This window comes from Suricata suricatta, chromosome X, assembly GCF_006229205.1.
Source record: "Suricata suricatta isolate VVHF042 chromosome X, meerkat_22Aug2017_6uvM2_HiC, whole genome shotgun sequence".
In the NCBI taxonomy this organism is placed as follows: Eukaryota; Metazoa; Chordata; class Mammalia; order Carnivora; family Herpestidae; genus Suricata; species Suricata suricatta.
The window spans coordinates 56,458,683-56,472,701 of record NC_043717.1 but is presented as its reverse complement, the minus strand read 5'-3'; the positions used below and the strand labels follow the sequence as shown (position 1 = coordinate 56,472,701).

General features: G+C 39.3%; 1 protein-coding gene across 4 annotated transcripts in view; it reads right to left on the bottom strand.

Annotated features, from left to right (window-relative positions):
* ATP7A (ATPase copper transporting alpha) overlaps positions 1-13,202 on the bottom strand; it is a 164,053-nt gene extending 150,851 nt beyond the window's left edge. For all 4 annotated transcript variants that reach the window (XM_029929756.1, XM_029929751.1, XM_029929755.1 and 1 more), the window contains exon 1: positions 12,993-13,202. The gene's annotated coding sequence lies outside the window, so the exon portion shown is untranslated. The remainder of the gene's footprint in view (positions 1-12,992) is intronic.
* Positions 13,203-14,019: the final 817 nt, after the last annotated feature.

Here is a 14,019-nt window from a genome sequence, read left to right as displayed (position 1 = left end):
TATTCACATTTCCAGCTCTGGGAAAGACTTCTCTGTCCTATGGAGGCAGTGATAAGAGTAAGTGATGCCTGTCCTCAACAACAGTAACAAGTCAACTCATGTCAGGTCTTTCATAGATAATTAGGTCAGGTACTTGTATTCTGCTTAGGAAACAAAAAAGGTGTCAGGTAGATTTATACCACCAACCCCATGCACACTAGTATTTGACTTGTATTGGAGGAAACTGTAATACTCAGTATATGTAGTATATCTTGGTGACCCATCTTGATGATTATGCAAAAGTATCTCTTCTACCAAGCAAGAATATAATAAATCTTTCTAATACTTAAAAAAAGTTTAAATATTGGTAGAAAAACTATTTTGTCTTAGTTCTTAGAGATGAAATACTTATGTGCTTTGACTAAAACCTAAAAATATCTATTTTTCAGAATGCTTTGACTTTTCCTAACATCCATGTTGTTCATAAATTTTCTCTTTTTATCAAACCAAGGTCCAAAGAACAATTTTCAGCATGAAGTAAGCAGACAGTCTGCAAATATAGTCCAAGCTTTTCAGATTAATCCATCCATTTCCATCAAACTCATTTTTGTGTGTGCATGTTGATACTGATTTGCAAGTATCTGGCCAGATACAATTTGTTTTATACCAAACTATGGCAGTATCATCTTTGAACATAGATACTGACACTTTTCCTAATTTGATCTCTTTCCCTTTCTTTGTGATATGTCCAACTTTAATTTCCTACATTTATAGCCATACCTTTTTCAAAAGGAGATGTCAGAATTAGTTTTTAGCTAAAAGATATTAGTAATTTCAGTCTATCTCTGACTTATTTCTTTGTGTGTGTTTGTGCACATGAATCCTTCATCAAAAGTAGAAAAAAAGGCAGATAAGGCAAGAGAAGAGGTGCTTTGATAATTTATTTCAAAGACCAAGAGAATATACTAAACCAATATTTAGAATTTAGTTATACCTTGACTCCCTACAGCTTTTTTTTAACATTTTAATCTTCACAACCCAAGGGGAAAGGTACAATATTATATCCACTTTATCGATGATGAAATTGAGACACAGAGAGGTTAAGGAACTTTCCCAAGGTCACACAGCTAGTAAATGACCTAACTGAACTTTGAATGCTATAAGTCTGATCCAGAGTCTGTGCTTCTAACCACTAATATATGCCATAATTTTAAAAGGCTGAATAGAAGTTCATTATATGAATGAACCATTATTTAACCAACCTACTATTCTTTTTTTTTTTCAGAGACAGAGAGAGAGGCAGCATGAGCAGGTGAGGGTCAGAGAGAGGGAGACACAGAATCCGACGCAGGATCCAGGCTCTGAGCTAGCTGTCAGCACAGAGCCCAACGCGGGGCTCGAATCCACGAACTATGAGATCATGACCTGAGCCAAAGCTGGACGCTTAACTGACTGAGCCACCCAGGTGCCCTTCCAACCTACTATTCTTAAGAAAGCTGGGTGTTGAAGGTTGAATAAGAGTTCTCCAGAAGAATGTAAAGAAACTCCAGACAAAAGGGCCATGAACAAAGTTACAAAGGTGTCAAATAGCATGGCACATCTGAAGAAGTGCTTTTGGTATGACTAGCAGTATAGTATGAGTGGGAAAAACAAACAAATTGGAAAGGTAAGTAAGGTCATATCATGAAGGATAAATTTGGAAGGGGCAAGGATAGAGTCAGGAACACCAGTTAAAGCCTACTGTCCAACAATGGAATATTATACAACCATAAAAAGGGATTAAATTATTACATATACTCTATCATGAATGAACCTGAAAGACATGCTAAGGGAAATAAGCCAAATACAAAAGGATAAATATTGTAGGGTTCTATTTATAACAGGTACCTAGAATAAGCAAATTAATAGTGACAAAAGTAGAAGTTATTGGGGGTAGAAGGGGAAGTGAGCAGCTCTTCTTTAATAGGTTCAGAGTCTCTGTGTGGGATGGTGAAAAAGTTCCAGAAATGGACAATGGTGACAGTCACATAACATTATGCATGTACTTAATGGTACTGAACTGTACACTTAAAATGGTTAAACTGGTAAATAATATGTTATGTATTTTTACCATAATTTTTAGAAAGGCTATATAGACCAGGGTGCCTGGGTGGCTCAGTTAGTTAAACACCTGATTTCGGCTCAGTCATGATCTCATGGTTTATGAGTTATAGTCCTACATCAGGTGAATTGGAGTCCTGCTTCTGGTGAGCCCTGCTCCTACCTTCCTCCCCACCCTTCTCTCTCTCTCTCTGCTCCTTGTTCACTTGTGCCCTCTCTCTCTCTCAAAAATAAAAACATAAACATAAAAAAAAAATAAAAAGGCTATAGCCAGAAGGGAAATGATTAGGGACTAAATGGAGATAGAGAGGAAGGGGAAATTTGGAGAAATATCAAGAACTAGACAACAGAGTTGCCTGGCAGGCTCAGTCAGCACAGCATGTGACTCTTGATCTCAGGGTTGTGAGTTCAAGCCCCATGTTGGGTGCAGAACTTACTTTAAAAAAGAAGAAGAAGAAAAAGAACGAGACAACAGACTTAGTGACTGACTGTAGGGTGAGGAAAAAAATAACTCTTGGGTTTCTAGGTAGAGAGGAGTGGCATTATTAGTGTCTTTTCATAGATAAGGAAACAAACACCCAGAAACAAAATAATTTGTCCAAAGTCACAGTTTGTTAATAGCAGAATTGGAACTTAAATTCTAGACTCCTGTCTCGAAGTCTAGTACCCTTTCCACTATCTGACAAGACACAAGAAAGAATAGTATCTTACATTTGTATAGCACTCTACAATTTACAAAGTACTTTCACATATATTATTTCACTTGATACTAGTAACAACCTATGAGTTAGGACAGGCATCATCACCATTTTACTGATGAGTACACTTAAATAAAGAAAACTGATGCAACTCCTTAAAATCCTCAAAGATCTAGGGGCACCTGGGTGGCTTAAGTCAGTTAAGAATCCAACTTCGGCACAGGTCATGATCTCATCATTCATGGGTTCAAGCCCCGCATCAGGCTCTGTGCTGACAGCTCAAAGCCTGGAGCCTGCTTCGGATTCTGTGTCTTCCTCTCTCTCTGCCCCTTCCCTGCTCACACTCTGTCTCTCTCATTCTCAAAAATAAATAAACATAAAAAAATTTTTTTAAAACATCAAAGATCTCAATTTCATCTAATGGACTACAGAAGACCCTTAAGGTGAGAAGTGAAATTCAAATGACAAACTTGGGACTACCATGGCTGCTGAATGTTGTAAATATTGAGAAGAGAAAGGGGCTAGAAATAGAAGGGGTTTGGGTAGTTTTCAAGGTGGACATATTGCATAACTCCACAACATAGTATTTATAGACTTACATGGACTACCAATGTGACTGCTGCCCCTGGAGTTGTGTAAGACAACAGCCCTAGATGAAATAAAGTAGAAGTCTCCGAACCTGCAGATCAGGATCTCCTGGTCAGTCTAGAAACCTTGCTTCCTGGAGCTCTAAGGTGGTTCCCAATATTTTCTCCTCTCCTTTCTGCCTCACATCCCAGCTAACATTCCCAGAATGAAAGGGAGAACAGTAGTACAGCTAGAAACTACTTCTCTGGAACTACAATGACTATATCTGCCCCGATCTCAAGACTCAGATTAAAATAAGGCTCTCTGGGGGTGCCTGAATGGCTCAGTCAGTACAGCATGTGACTCCTGACCTTGGGGTTGTGAGTTCAAGCCCCACGTGGGGGGCCTACCTTAAAAAAAAGAAAGGAAAAGGAGGTCTTCTGTGTAATAAGGCTGGAGATCACCCCAATGGAGGATTGAGATGAGACAAAGATGGTCTTAGGTGATTTCTCCTTATCTGGTGGAAAAAATTTCTAGAAAGTGCCAGAATAATACTGTTAAACCTTATTAGATCATGATGGTACTTACAGTAAATCCAAAGGTAGCAAGAGACAAAAGGCAGGTCATAACAGGCATTCATTTAGCAATCCACTCATGCCTGAAGCCAAGTTGTAAGAATACTAACACAGATTATAAACAAAACTTACCATATAAGCTTCTGACGAAGTTGTGTTTAGGTAAAATACAAAACTAACACAGAATGGTCTAGTCAGATGCTCCAAATATAGAAGATAATCTGACACTGACCAGATGCTTCACATGTAGAACAGAATCTAAAATGATCACTGATAGTCCTCAAGTGGCTGAATTAAATAACTTGCAGTTACTGCCTCATATTTGGACAAACGAAACACAGTATTCTTAATAAAACACAACTGAAAACAAAGGCTAAGCAAATGTACTCTGTTTTGCTTGAAAACATTTCTAACTGCATTCTACTAACCATCACAGAATGCATTTCTTTCTTACTCCTTGCCTAAGCTCCTTCTACTTCTCCCAACTTCTTAAACTTCCCACTGGCACTTCATGTAAACGTTGCTCTCTAGTGTTACTTGGTACTACTAGAGTAACTGATCCCAGCTTCTCTGTGAAAATACCACTTTATCATCTGCTAAGAAGACTTAACACAAAATTCTAAACTCAGGAAACAAATTAGAATGGAAATGAGACCAAATCAAGGCCTAAGACTCCAAAGCCCAGGCTCCCAACCCTCTCCAAAATACCATAACCAAGGAATTTACCACAGATTAAATACTGTTCAAAGCATTCAAAAAATGGCCCTCATCTATCACTTTCAATATCCTTCCCCAACATATAATCTCTACTACCATCAGGCAAGTGCCCTCACTGCCATATATAGCCCATGCTTGCAACTTCTTTCTATGATTTTGTTTAGACTGGTCCCCTCACCTGGAATGCTCTCTTCCACGTATTTAAATCACCTCACTCAATCTGTAAACTCCAGAAAAGCAGGGCCATATCTGCTGTATTCACAATCATATCCCCAGTACTTTGCACATGGTAGCTACTCAAATAATCGCTGAGTTAGTAAATGAAACCAAGTCCTACCCCATACATGAAAAACATGTCAAATACTCCTACCCACTTACTTTCTGAATTCTGAACATCCTTGGAATCACCATCATAGTTTAGTACTTAACTTCTCTGTGATTGTTTGGTTTTAGATTTCTCTGATTAGACAATGGAGCTTATGCCTTATGCTTCTTTGCATATCTCACAGAACCCACGTAAACACTACATACACAACAAGCACACAATAAACATTTATTAGTTGGAGTGCTTATGTAACTTATAAAAGCTCAACTTACATCCAACTTTGTAAGAATGCAGCTATTTTGAAGAGTCGGTCAGAAATGCAAAAGCCTTTTCCTCTGCCTATATTTTCAGAAATCATTCAGAACTATGGTTCAGCATTTCACAATCAGTGAAATAATCCAGAAAAGCTCAGCGGTCCAGAGTCTGTAGCTCACTAATTATAAAAGCAGTATGCCATGAGTTTTCTTGGTGGAGAAGCAGAAAGAATCAGTATATCAGAGTGACATGACTTGCTATCTGTGAATGAGTTTTGAGATGGGATGCTGGCATACTATAGGTGTAATGTAGGCTACTGTGCCCTCCCAATCTGAGGCTTCTATTTTCTGTGCTGTAATTTAGAAACTAATTATTGCTGGGGCACCTGGGTGGCTCAGTCGGTTGAGGGTCTGACTTTGGCTCAGGTCATGATCTCATGGTTCATGAGTTCAAGCCCCTGGTCAGGCTCTGTGCTGACATCTCAGAGCTTGGAGCCTGGAGCCTGCTACAGATTCTGTGTCTCCTTCTCTCTCTCTCTGCCACTCCCCAGCTGTGCATTCATTCTCTCCCTCTCTCTCTCTCTCTCTCTCTCTCTCTCTCTCTCTCTCTCTCTCCCTCTCTCTCTCCCTCTCTCTCTCTCTAAAAAGTGAATAAACATCAACAAATTAATGCATGAGAAACTAATTATTACTTGCAGGTACCGATTGATTAGTATATTCCTCCTACGTCCACTCAATTTATAGTACTGCAAAACTAGAATTTATAATTTTATTATATAGGTTGCTAACATTACTTTCAAAAAACTTTTTTTTGGAGCACCTGGGTGGCTCAGTTGGTTACCCATCCGACATCAGCTGAGGTAATGATCTCCCGGTCAGTGAGTTCAAGCTTCACGTCAGGCTCTGTGCTGACAGCTCAGAGCCTGGAGCCTGTTTCAGATTCTGTGTCTCCCTCTCTCTCTGCCCCTCCCCTACTCTGTCTCTCTGTCTCCCAAAAAGAAATAAACATCAAAAAAATTTTTACAGTTCCTTTATGTAAAGTAAGAACATAAATTCCAGGGACACTTGGATGGCTCAATTGAGCATCCTGTGATCCTAAAGTTGTGGGATTAAGCCTGTGTCAGGCTCCACACTGGGAATGGAGCCTACTTGAGATATATATTCTCTCTCTCTCTCTCTCTCTCTCTCTCTCTCTCTCTCTCACTATCCCCCCCCCAGGCCCTTCTCCCCAACTCATGCACTCTCTCTCTCAAAATAAAAATAAAGTAACTTTATTTAAAAAAAAAAGAGGGGCACCTGGGTGGCTCAGTTGGTTAAGCGCCCGACTTCGGCCCAGGTCATGATCTCACGGTTTGTGGGTTCGAGCCTCGTGTCAGGCTCTGTGCAGATAGCCCAGAGCCTGGAGCCTATTTCTGATTCTGTGTCTCCCTCTCTCTCTGCCCCTCCCCCACTCGTGCTCTATTTCTCTCTGTATCAATAATAAATAAACATTAAAACTTTTTAAAAAAAGAGAGAGAGAAGAACATAGGTTCTAAAACCAGACTGTCTGGCTTTAAATCTTAGCTTAGCCACTAGCTAGGTCTAGAAATAAAATTTGGCCCCATGAAAGAATATGTAAACTCCTACCAAAGTGCACATTTTTTCACACCAGATGAAAGATCAATTCTAGTCTCCTTCATTTACATGCAACAAAAAAATAAAAAGGAAAAGATTCAAGATCTCATGACTTATCACTTCTCCTAAAGTTAAGAAATAGGCATTTGTGGGTTATTTTGTAAAAAACACAGTGGACACACTCTTAGGCAACCCTAATCATACCTTAACACCCAAGTTCAAATAATATACTATACTACATAAATTATTCTTTTTTCCATCATTATACAATGAATTTAAGGCTATCTGAAGACCACAAAGGATTTTATGACTAAAATTCATTCAGCTATAACCTAGCTAGAAACAGAGGAGCCAGATAAAACACTTCACATTAGATGGACAATACTTGAAAACATATGACACCAATTTGATTGCTAATACCAAAAATGCACTTAAAGGTGTGCTTAGAAATTAATACCAAGCTCTAAGTCTGAACTAATAATTGATATTCAGATTTAACAGTGAAATGGCATAGTAAAATACGGGAAAACATTTATTGGCCAAAATGAAATTGGTTGTATGCAAATAATTTAATAGTAATAGTAATGGGCTTTTTTAATTTTTTTAATGTTTGTTTATTTTTGAGAGACAGAGCATGAGTGGGGGAAGGGCAGAGAGGGGGACAAAATCTGAAGTAGGCTCCAGGCTCTGAGCTGTCAGCACAGAGCCCAATGCGGGGCTCAAACCCACAAACTGTGAGATCATGACCTGAGTCGAAGTCAGACACTCAACCGACTGAGCCACCCAGGCGCCCCTTAATAGTAGTGTTTTAAAAATATAATGTATTGGGGAAACCTAGGTGGCTCAGTTGGTTGTGCATCTGACCCTTGATTTAAGCTCAGCTCATGATCTCACGTCCTGAGATCAAGCCCCATGTCAGACTCTGCACTGGGTGTGGAGCCTCCTTAAGATTCTGTCCCTCTCCCTCTGCTCCTACCCATCTCTCTCTCTCTCTCCCTCCTCCAAAATGATAATATATTTATTAATAATAATACAATACACTTTATGTTAATAGCATTATTATTGATTGATCTAATAATTCAATTAGAATACTTAGAACAAATAATTTTATTATCACCAAAAAAAATGAGATGCCTGTTTTTATTTCTTACCATTGTAACTTTAAGGATCAACTAAGGAGTTACACTTGGAACTCCTTAACAACGAAGGTCTTCGTAAATTTTTGTTATTTCAAGGATCAACTCTTAAGTATCCTCATGACACTTTAAGTCAGCTACAAATTTATCCTAAATAGTCCTGAGAAGTGTCTGTGGGTGGCTCAGTCTACTGAGCTTCTGACTCCTGTTTTCAGCCCTGGTCAAAATCCCAGACTCGGGCTCCACCCTGAGTGTGGAGCCTGCTTAAGAGTCTCTCTCTTCCTCTCTACCTCTCCCTCACACATGCACACTTTCTATAAATAAATATATTAATTAATTAATTTAAAAAATAGTCCTGGGAATTTCCTTTAAAAGGCTCTTCATTTTTTTAAAAAAGTTTATTGCCAAGTTGGTTTCCACATAACACCCAGTGCTCTTCCCCCACAAGTGCCCCTCTCCATGACCATCACTCCCATTCCCCCTTCCCCCCTCCCTCTTCAGCCCTCAGTTTGTTTTCAGTATTCAAGAGTCTCTCATAATTTGCCTCACTCCCTCTTCCCAACTCTTTTTCCCCACTTTCCCCTTCCCATGGCCCCGTTAGGTTCCTCCTGTTACACCTATGAGTGCAAACATATGGTATCTGTCCTTCTCTGTCTTATTTCGCTTAGCATGACACCCTCGAGGTCCATCCACTTTGCTACAAATGGCCAGATTTCATTCTTTCTCATTGCCATGTAATACTCCATTGTATATACATATACCACATCTTCTTGATCCATTCGTCAGGTGATGGACATTTAGGCTCCTTCCATGTTTTGGCTATTGTTGACAGTGCTGCTATGAACATTGGGGTACCTGTGCCCCTATGCATCAGCACTTCTGTATCCCTTGAAGGCTCTTCACTTCGGAACTGTTTTCTATTCTTCTATCTCTGTTAACCATTTTTCAGGTCTTAACAGAAGCCCTCTTAATGCTCTCCTCTCCTGAATGGCAGGTAGTACGCTTCAGATGAACACTCAAGAGAGCGGAAACTGTTTTCTTCACAATTGCAAGACTATACATTGCCCTGCAAACTCTCAGGTCAGAGCAGAGGAGGGAAGTAATTCCAATATTATTCCCTCACAGTCTTTGGCTGGGACATCAAACGCACAAACAGGATTAGCAACAATTACAACAGCATAAAACAAAACACTTAAACTTTTTACAAACACAATCAACTAAGGTAAGTGGCCAGGTTAAAACAATTTCCCTAAGATGTGAAATAACCTGTTTATTCAACTAGTAAATTATGAAAATATACTCCTGAGTATAGGTCTGTAAAACTGGACTTCTACAGTAGAAAATCATAAAGTAAAAATAGGTTTTAAAAAGACATGGCTATGTAATTCTAAATGTGGACAGAAAACATGGGACAAAGTACAACTAGTGGGCTCAAAATGGGGATACTTTATCCTCATTACCTTCAAGGAAAGAAATATCTGTGAAAACTAATGTAATCTACCAATATCCCACACATTTAATCCCACAAAGATAAGGAAATCACTTCAATTTTCTAACAGTGCTGGAGAAACTAGGAACGTATTTATAAAACCAGAAACATCCTGCCCTTTCACTTTAATGAAACATTCTAAAAGTATCATGATACTTTTCTGGCCATACTATGTCAGCGAATAAGTAAGCAAGTTATAGCATATTAAATCAACCTGAAGACTGAGATTTATAAGTGATAAATATGATTGTTGAGATGGTAAATTGAACCAAAAGAGGCCAGTGGCCTGTGTCTCCTGCACCTCTCCCCTCCACATTTTTATTTATGTCCTAAGGAAGATCACAGTTTAAAAAAAAAAAACTCTGTAAAACATCTGGCAAAGATGAGCAGAAGAAATTTTAAGACAAAACTCCCAAATATTATTCTCAGCTGTGCCAGGGCCTGTATCACCTCAGATAAAATCTCTCCTCACAATTTAATTTTCCAACTGGCAAATGAAAATTATTTTCACTCATTGGGATATGTCAAAAGTCTTGATTAAAGCGGCTCCTGGGTAGCTCAGTTGATTAAGCATCTGACTCTTGGTTTCAGCTCAGGTCATGGTCTCATGGTTCCTGAGTTTGAGCCCTGAATGGGGCTCTGCACTGATAGTACAGAGCCTGCTTGGGATTCTATCTCTCCCTCTCTCTCCCTCTCTCTCTCTCTCTCTCTCTCTCTCTCTCTCTCTCTCAAAATAAATAAATAAATAAACTAAAAAAAGTCTTGATTAAAGTTTGTCAAGTATTTTTCAACATATAGATAAAAGTTATAATGAGGAATTTATAAAAGGAATGTGTTGCCTTTGAGCCCTCACAGAAGTAAAGATTGTATGTTAGTTGGAGTTATTTTTGTTCATGATTTATTTGTTTTCAAATAAATTTTTGTTCATATGATTTATTTGTTTTCAAATAAATTTTACTATTTCTGCATGCATTGATCAAAGAAAATCAGCCTTATGCATTAGAGACCAGAGGTGTTAACCTAGTCTTTGGAGAGATTAGCATTTAATCTAACCCTACCCGGAGGCCAAGAATCAAGATCTTTCTTTCTTTGTTTTTTGTTTTTACTATCAACAATGAGAGACGCTTTTATTTATTTTTTATTAATAGTTTATTACCAAGTTGGTTTCCATATAACACCCAGTGCTCTTCCCCACAAGTGCCCTCCTCCTCCCCCTTCATTCCTCCGTTCCTTTTCAGTATTCAGGAGTCTCTCATGTTTTTTGTCCCTCTCTCTCCCCAACTCTCTTTCCCCCTTCCCCTCCCCATGGTCCTCCATTAGGTTTCTCCCTTTAGACCTATGAGTGCAAACATATGGTTTCTGTCCTTCTCTGCCTGACTTATTTTGCTTAGCCTGACTCCCTCTAGGTCCATCCATTTTGCTACAAGTGGCCAGATTTCATTCTTTCTCGTTGCCATGTAGTATTCCATTGTATATATACAGATCTTTCTAAGATTATGATTGGAAAAGAACAGTTTCTATCAGATTAAGAAAACCAGGAGAGAAATCAATTTGGAAAAAAAGAAATGCAGAAAATCATTGCACAAATCCTCAGCTTCTGGCATCAATCATGTTATTCATTCCCAGCAATGTAAAAATTGATTCCAAATTACACTTAAGTCATTAACAATCAATCAGAATTAAAATATAGCAAACTTTAAGAGGAAAAAAATAAGAGAGACAAATCAAGAAAGACTTTTTTTTCTTCTTTTTTTTAAGTTTATTTATTTTGAGGGACAGAAAGAGTGAACGGAGGAAGGGCAGAGAGAGAGGGAGGGAGAGAAAATTCCAAACTGGCTCCTCACTGTCAGTGCAAAGCCTAATGTGGGGCTCAAACTCATGAACTGTAAGATCATGACCGGAGAGCTTAATCGAGTGAGCCACCTAGGCACCCCAAGAAACAGACTCAACTATAGAGAACAAACTAATGGTTACCAGAGAGGAGGTAGGTTGGGGGGATGGGTTAAATAGGTGATGGGAATTAAGGAGTGCACTTGTCATGAGCACTGGGAGATGTATGGGAAGTGTTGAATCACTATATTGTATACCTGAAACTAATATAATACTATATGTTAACTAAATTTAAAATTAAAACATAAAAATATACAGCAAACTTTATTTTTTTCTCTTGTTTGAGTTTACATCAGACTTAAATCTCATACATCCACAATGTCATTTCATGTATTTTTTCTATATATAAGCTTTTTTGTGGGCTGGAGAGTAGCTGGATATGGTTGTAAGCTTACCAGTTTTAGAGCCTATATTTTTTTTCCTTTAGCAGTAAGATCTTAGAGGATGTGGCTGTATTAAAAATAAGGATGTTGATGTACCACGTGTTGTTGGATGTCCTGCATCTTTCCAGCTCCCTAAGCCTTGGCTCATATTTTTGATTCTACATGGGCTGCCCTTCCCTACCTCCATTCCTGCAAAGTTAAATCCTATCCATTTTCAAGGTCCATCTCAAATGTTCACTTCCCTGCATGCTCCTAACACTTTGTCATTCTAATGTACACTGTTACTGAGATTAAAAGGATGTACTTGTCTTTCCTACTACATTATGAGACCCTCTAGTACCAAAAAACCCTCTCATGTCATGAATGTAAACACAAGAATGTTTTAAAAATAAAAAATAAAATCTCAGTTCAAAATATCCTTTTAAAGGATGAAATTTTTAAAAAGATTTTTAAAAGATAGGAGGATGAGATAAGCAGCTAGTGATTCAACCAGTGTGGCTGGTAGAACCCATTGTCTTCATTACTGAAGTCAACTAACTTGATTGCAAACTCATTTGGGGCCAGGGATTCTGTCCTATTTCTTGTGTATACTCCATACCACCCCCACACCTCAGTATCACCCAATTCAATGTCCTCCACACATTAAGACTCAATACAAAACCATATTACCGTAGATGAAAAGACTCTAAAACAAAGATCAGATGCTACAAACACGAACTTGTGAAGCAATAAAAGAGTTGTTGGTGCTTAGTATAACCTCAATGTCTACAACAAAAAGTGTCAAATATAAAGATGCCACAGGGTGTGGCACGGATGAAGAATAACTTTACTGGGAAGCGGGCAGAATGAACAAAATGAAATGGGAACAAGAGTGTTCTCTCAGTTTAGCTTACAGCTCCCAGAACGAGACAAGAAGCAAAATAATTATTTTACATTATTTCATTAATAATGGTCATCAATATATGTGACTTCTGGAACCTTCAATTAATTAGGTAACGCAGGCCACTGGATGATCAGAACACTTCCCCAGGAGGGTACAAGGAAAGTGACATGGGTCAGTACCCAATCTCCCCTCCACTATGCCCCGTTGCGGGGGGGGGGGGGGTGTAAAATATGAGTGAGGTAAATACCTGAGTTGTGAATAAGTGAGAGTTTGGAGACTGCCCCAGATTAAAATGACCCTCGCTACGCTCGGTAGTACAGACTGACAGTACAAAACATCTCTCCAGTAGAAGAGGACGACGGGAAGCCTATATAGGACTTACCTGTTTTTTTTTTCCTATGGTTAAACGTCGAGAGCTACGCAGCCAGTGGCAGCGACAAATCCACGCGCAAGCTCCAATCTCACACACCGAGAGAAGAAATAGTGGCGGCGTCCCGGGTGGGGGTGCGGCGGCAGTGGCGGCACTCACTCGGCTTCTGTTCCTCCACCCACCGCCGCCAGGGCCCGCGGCCTTTACCCTTCTCTTCCTCACTCCCCCCACTTCCGGGTGACGCCCAGACCGGAAGCAGGGCCTGAGACGCGGAGAGAAGGACGGGTCACGTGAAGGGGAAAGCGAGCCCTAGAGTCAAGCTTCTCCCGCCCTCTACTGCCCTTGGGCTCTCACGCCGCCTCGGGCTGAAATCTTTGGCGTAGCAGAGAGCCCACCTACCCGCCTCTACCCCGCACCATCACCAAAAATAAAACAAAACCCCACCAAAATCTGTGTCATCTTTGGTTTCCTAACCTCCAGCCAGAAAGTACCATAGACCTTGTAAATCATCTTGTACATAGTTCAGCCTTTCCCAGCATGAAATAAACGTGTTGTTGTTAGACTGTGTAACCTAACTCCACAAGCAAATGCCAGAACTAAGAACTTGCATTCGTCCCTTCATTAAAAATGATCTAAAAAATTTGGACTTTTTATTCATCCTTTTGAATTTATAATCTTTATGTGTGAGTGTGTTGGAGCATCGCCCCTCACACTACCTTCATATCACCATCCTAAAGCTTTGAACTACTTGCCCATTTATCCATTCACTTGCCGATTTTCTTAGAAACCTAAAGGATTTCAAGGATGTAAAGATATTAGACTATCACCATGAGTTCAGAAAGAAAGGAGATGCATAAAATGTAGCAAGACAATGCAATAAATAAGCAATACAGAAAGAATTTGAGAAAAATATATTCTTTTAATCCTGTTTGCCCATTTTGACCTTTAAAAATGGCCAAACCCTAGAGTTTTTAAAACTATGAACATTAAGAGGGACAGGTTTCCTCTCACTAAATTCAAAGTGAGATATGGTCTTTTC